Below are 7599 nucleotides of genomic sequence, written 5' to 3'. Positions count from 1 at the left end.
TCGATGTAATATAATTTGTCATTTTAATCATCCAATGAATAACACATTTACGATCGAAATATAATAATATATAGACTCTATAATAATATATGATATTATTATAAAGGTACAGTATGTTCAAAGACGTGTCCCAGACACGACGGACGCCCGCTGGAGAAAATACAACACAATTGCGCACCTTTTACCTTTTTTCTTTGAGCAAAAATAATACTTACATCACAGTAATTTATTATTACGCGTCAAAAAAAAAAAATAATTATATAACAGAAATCAAGTTCTTATAAATTTTTAGCACAAAAACATGGTCCTAATCTGAGTAAATAATAATTTAAAGATATCTCATTATTTTTATATCTTTTCCGAATATTTATTATAAATGCAATATTTTCTTCTTGCTCTTTACAAGTCTTTTTAATATTTCGCTGTTTTATATTATATATTTTTAAATAAGATTCGTTTTGAATATCCAATAAAATATGTATAACTTGGTAAGTAGATGGATGAGATGTATACAACTGAGCGTTATAGACTTATATAGTGGTAATGGAAAGATTCTGACCCATTGGTTGTTCTTGCTTTTGTTGAAAATTCAGTTGCCCATCAAATTGGTAGAAAAGCGGCATCATATGATATATAAGTAATTGTAACCTAACCTAAAAATACGTTTTTGTGCTAAAAAGTTAGAACTTATTTTTTGTTATATATTTTTTTTTTTTTTTTGAGGCGTCGTAATAATAAATTAGTGTGGTGTATTATTATTATTATTTTTTTTTGACTATTCATATTACGTTATTATTAATGTTGGTAAATTTTTTTAATTAAATATAACTCTAAGAAAAAAGGTAAAAGATGCACAATCGTGTTGTATTTTTTCAGGTAAAAAGGTAAAAAAGTGCGCAATCGTGTTACGCCCCACCATTGTACACCACCACCATCACCTGTGTCCGTTCGTAGTGTGTCCGGCTTACACAAGATATATAGATTTATGACTTTCTGCGGAACGTGAAAAATAAATATTACAATAGCTTTTAATACAATCTATTATATTATAGTTTTTGTGTGGACCCTCTACTATTTATGTCTATTGTTTTCCGAATCAACGATCGAAAATATTGAACACAATACAGCAGAAAACATTGACGGTTAGAAACGCGACGACCGTCGTATGGCTTGCAGTCCGTGGGAACACTCTGTATATTATCGTGTTTACGTATCACACACGCGGCCAAACTTGCTTGGAAAGTTTCGTGTATGTATTCGAGTGAGTAGGTATATACCTACGCGAGTTGCAATGATCGATCGGAAACCGGATGTACACGATAGCCGCGTCACCGCCGAACGGATATTATATTATGATTATTATATATCGGCTGCTTTAGGTACACTTTTGGGTGTGTTAGCGGAATTCTTCTTTTTGTTTGTTTCGTGAAAGTCATAAAACGTACCTATACGAATAAACTACAAACTCTAAGAAAAAAAAAAAAGAAGAAGAAAAAACTAACGCTGGATTCTGTTTGCGCCTCCGACGCGAACTGGACCCATTCTTCTCCACCACTTCACTCCACCATCGAACTACTGACGTGCATTTAACAACAATTAATATTATTATATTATGATACCTAGCTGCGTATATTGAAACACGACGATTAATGGTTTTCGGCATTTAATAAAAACATTATATTACAATAATACAATACGACGACGGATGTTCGATATAACACGTATTAATAATATATTATAGTGTATATTAATTATCACTATCGTATGTACAATATTATACCTACATTCGCCTGATTGACCCACGTACCAACGAAATCAGTTTAGGTACGTTTATATATAGCATTTATACCTAGATTTATAATACATTAAAATTCAAATGATATGTACATATGGCCTGCGGTAAAAATCGCGAAATTTAACTCTGTGGCACATATAATAATAATAGTACACGCACGTATCATAATAATATATGGGTGTGTGCTGTAAAACAAATAACTACCGATGAAATCATAATTACTGTTATTATTAGTATTATTATATCATTACACACATTGAGACAGTTATCGGTGTTAGTATAGTTATTAAATTTAAAATTAAAAGGCTTGTTTAAGTATACACACACATACATACGTAAGTTAACATACAGCGGGTACGTAGCCAAGATTTTTTAATGGGGAGAGGGAGTTTAATTTATTATTTAAATGCCACCTAGAGACGTGAAAAAGGGGCTATTCACACATTCATTATAATAAATTATAAAATACGTTTAACTTTTGAATACTTCCATTTAATAATTCCATTCTAACCCAACATGAAGTCTTTTTAGCATATCATATATTTCCGGATTATATTATATTTATATCGCTGAGGTGGAGAGGGTTAACACTCAAAACACCACTTTGCTAGCTATGTGCCTGCGGGATCACGACTTTGTGCCAACAACTAGTAGACCAACAGGATATCAGGCCGACGGACGTTTGGCCGACAAGATATCAAGACGACAGCTAGGGTATCTAAAATTATAATTTATATGTTCAAAAATAAAAAATGTATTACTAAATTATAATTTATTTATCATATTTCATATTATTAATATAATCGTCTTAAAAATATTAGTTTTTATAATAAAAAATTTAAAAAAAAAAAATTATATTTATCCTAGTCCCTATACACTCGCACACACACAAAGTGGCATATTATAATATGCATAATGACATTTTACAATTGTGGATAGATTGGTAATATTTTTCGAAAACCAAAATATAAATTTAAGCACTCCACAATACCTTTTTTTAAAAAAAAAATATTTTTAATATAATAATAAATAGTTCATAAATTATTTTTAACTTATAATATCAATACACCAATGCTTAATGTCTAACAAATTAATAGAATTATTTCAAGTTATTAAAATACATCTCACACTTAAAATAGCTGATTTCCATGTCAAACAATTAACTTTTTAGTCTAAAATATATATAGATATTAAATTAAAACACCCCCCCCCCTTTAAAATTCTCGGCTACGCGTCAGACTTATAACCTTTATCGTAAATGAGATATTATAATATAGCTTTTACTTTATATGGATTCTGTGGAGTCCTATTAGTGTATACTTCGGTCCCTGCAATATGATATATAGTACCCGCCACCCGGTGTAACATATAGTGATTTGATCAAAACTGATTTCTCGTGTTAATAAGTGCGTGCAAAATATAATATTATAGGTACCTATGTCAATATAATAATAACAATATTATGAAAAGTTTTTGAAATTCATGTGACACCATACAAAAACACATTTTTATAATATTATATTTATACATATATTGTAACGTAATATTGGAAAAAAATAATACTTTCTCGTGTCATTTAATATTTCATGATGTGTGTGTGTGTGTGTGTGTGTGTGTGTGTGTGTGTGTGTATATATATAATATTAAACTCGACGAGGAAACTAATTACAAATAAATCTTATGTAAATGAAATGCTCATATTTTTAAAAATCAACTGGACTGGCTTCGTGAATATACTCATATAAAACTTGTACTCATATTATTATTACTATAATAAAATTATTGCAACTCTCTCCACGTAAACAAGATATAGGTTTGTATCTGATAAAATATGTGTATATGTTTAATAATAATATATAAAAAAAAATTCAATTATTCTCACTTTAAAAAATTTTTTTTTCTAAAATTAAATTAAATGCGTTGTAAAAATTAGTTGGCCATAAATTCAAACTAATTCATTATTAGAAGTCACCTTAACGGATGAGATGCATTTAATAATTTTCACGTTTTTTTTTTTTGGTAAAAAATCTCTTACATATTGGTTTTTCAAAACAATTTAATAGTAGGTCTGGCTAAAGCACATGTCATTGATCGGACTAGAGTGATGATATTTAAATACTATTTTTCCTTTTTTAATATAAAAAACAAATTGAAAGATTTAAATAGTCTTTAAAAGTACCCAAATATTTATGTGCTTATTATTCATCGAACAAAATATATACTCTCTCGTTGCTAAAACTAATTAAAACTTTCTGACTCACTTGTTACTTATTATACATAAGTATAACACCTACGTAAATGAAACGTTTTATTTTTCACCAATAATACGCCAGATTTGTTATTTTCAAAAAGATTAATACTTAATTGTGAGACGTTCACACTCACCATATGTATAAACACTTTAATTAATTAAAGCCACAAAAGCCACAGTAAAATTCATTTTCGCGTTAATTGAATGTAAGTTAACATAAAACTGTGTTTTTATATATAAAAAAAAAAAATTAAACATTTTAACCTATTAACATCCTAGTGCAAATTGAATAAATTATCTTATATCCTTAATGGGTTTGATCAGGAAAAAAATATCAAAATCACGAGCACTATTCGACAAAAATATAAAGACAATGTCAGGTCAGATCTGCTGAAATTTTTTCCGAATATATCTGTACCTGCGTATAATTCACGATAATACACATAGATATAAATACCGTTAAAAACGCTGTTCATCGTTTGTACAGCAGCCACCTATTGTCGTTTGAGTATTTTCGCTAATTTGCGCCAAATTATCGTACATCCTGTAATAACACAACATTGAGCAATAGAAAGGCCGGTGTACTATAAAATACAATTTTTAAGTGTCTAAGTAATAAGTATTGTAAAAATAAATTTAATATACTTAGCTATCAAATTAAAAATACTTACTTAATTAAAATTGAAATAATAGTAATGATTATAAATTATAATTTGTAATGATACATATTATGCGATAAAAAAAATCAATGGGTTAGACGTGGCTATGAGTGGGCCGTACATTTACTCACCTATTTAATCTTGTAATATACGTTTTATGTTCAATATCAAAGAATTGAATATTACGAGCGACAAATTTTGAGCTGAAAATAAGTAAACAACTTATTCTCGTCTGGTAGGTACTCTTAATTATTTCTAGTTCAGTTGTTAAATATGCTAATGATGTGCGATAATTTGACCTATGATATATGGGCGATGCGCAATCCAATAATCGAAGGATTCGCAGCCGTTTTTCAAAAAATCGTTGAAATGAACAAAAGTTATGCGCAAAACGAATTACGTCGTTAAGAATTAGGTAAAAAAAATCGCATATACTGCCGCGGGTAATAGGTATTTATATGGAAGCGGTTATTTTTATTTCTTTGTATTCCGAGAAGAGTTTAGATCGTGGACGTTTGCTGTCACTGCAAATGCGCGTGCGCGTACATATTTTGAAAATACATTTGGTTCGGTAAAAGCGATCTGAAATTTTTGCACAACTTTCAAAATATGTTCGAAACAACTACCACAGTGGGTCGTTGCGCCGAGGTGAGCGACCTGAGACATTGGTGCGCGGCACCACAACACCCTGCAGGCTATTGGCTATTTATTATATTATTAATATTTGATCTCGTCCACCAGAATTTTTGTTTTTTTTTTTTTTTAATTCTGCAACGCGCATGTATTTTCGCTAAAATACGAACTATGAGGAGTGAAACGGTTAATGCGCCAGGTTCGATCGCGACGTGAAACGTCCAGTACGGCAAATGAAAAAAAAATGTTGATCACGTTATTGCGTGTATACATATTAATATTATACACAATATACTGACTATCGTTATGACGTCGTGTCCAGTTAAAACAACTGCTGTAGTCTGTGTCTACTTTCATTAAAATATAATAATAATATGATATTTTAATACGATATCATATATATATATTCGTTATTACTTTCGTTGATGTTTTACATTAATGTTCGCGTCATTTAAAAATACGTTCGTCTGCTTATAAAATTTAGTATTTAAATCATGTCGGTGTCCAATAATCATTCATTAAACAATATAGACATACCGTTATTACTCATTATACTATATGCATTTTTAAACACCGGCCGCGGCGCGAATGGCATTGTTGATACAATAATATTAGGTATTAATATTGTTACTATCATCTAAACTGCCGTCGTAAACGTAAATACGAGTTTAATATTATGTATTGACTAGCGAATGTTATTGGCCACCCTGAGTATAGCTACAGAAATAAAATATTGTGAAAATTAAGAAAGCTGCCGTGTATATTATAATATTATTGTGCGCGCATCCATAATCATGTATACCTGATCTTATGTTGTATATTAATTTATTATTATTCGAGTGAGTCTCGACAAAACTAAAATGTTAAAACGGACATAATGTTTAAAAATGTGATTTCAGTATTTTTTGTTGAAATGGCGAATTAACACACACATTGTTTTCTCCAAATCGAATATTCGCAGTGGCCGCAGTCCGTAATAGGTGTAACGTCGATATTCTACAAACGCGAATATACGCGTATAAATGTATAATTATCGCGGGACCGGCAGAAAGCAAAAACTCGTATAGCATCATTATTCATTATAACACAGATGAATGTTGTACAGGTAGGTTTGTATATGTAATATCATAATATTGTTTACTCCGAAAACCTATACCGCAGTGTTAACGTGTACGTTATGATGTCTGTGTATTATCATTCATATGCCAACGTATATGTAATAGGTAGTCGTCGTTTCGTGCGTTTGATTTATTTTACCGTTTACATGTGCGGAGGTATATGACATGGTGTAGGTAGATAGTCACTTACTTAAAATGTCTGTTCTTCGTATGAACCGCACCGCGTATTGATATGCAATTACAAAACGCCATCGTAGTGTACAGAATAATAATATATATTATTATGATGTCGATACTCGATCGTTTGCGCGTCTCGAACTCGTTCCGTCCGGGTAACGCGCGCGTTTCGGTTCCGAATTTGGTCGAAACCCGAACATAACATATAATATTACGATCAATATATTTATCACGTTTATATGCTGTAGTTAATGCGTATTGAGTTAATCCGAGAGTTGGGTGCATATTTGCATTAAACTGATGCGCATTTATTATTTAATTCGAATTAAATCTTTCAACAGGATTAAGAAATGTATTTAAACGCTTTAATGCTAATTAATATTTAAGCGGGAGGAATATGAAAATGTCCAATAATAAAATAATATAATTATTTTTGCCATGGAATCCAAAGTATAAAGCATGGACTAAAAAACATTCGCATTAACTTATTCAACATCTAATCTAGATATTTTAGGTGCATATAAACCCGCCCTCTAATGCTCATTGAGTGCATTAACTGCTGCATATAAACGTGCTAATAGATGTGCAATACACTAGTCGAACAAGTAGGTTTATTCGGTCGACGGTCAGACGGCCTTTTCACGCGTCAGATAAATATAATGATGAGTTCGATTAAAATAACGGCGAACTGTATAGGGCGAACGCAGTACGCGTGTTGTTGAACAACCGTCAAAATCACTTATAAGTACTATCGTTAGTCGTTACCACGGTTAAAGATAAACTAATTATATTACAACCCGAGTTAACGCGTGACATGAAGACGTTGAGTTAGGCATTATACTTTAGAGACAGCTGTTAGTCTGTTATCTATTTTTATTTTATATCCAATACAAGTATCGTTGAGCATCAAATTTGAAAATAATTTTTATTCAACATAAATTTATAATTTTTTATTTTTATAGAACC

This window comes from Rhopalosiphum padi, chromosome 4 (assembly GCF_020882245.1).
Source record: "Rhopalosiphum padi isolate XX-2018 chromosome 4, ASM2088224v1, whole genome shotgun sequence".
Taxonomy (NCBI): domain Eukaryota; kingdom Metazoa; phylum Arthropoda; class Insecta; order Hemiptera; family Aphididae; genus Rhopalosiphum; species Rhopalosiphum padi.
The sequence above is the reverse complement of the archived record's forward strand: the minus strand, read 5'-3'. Positions refer to the sequence as shown.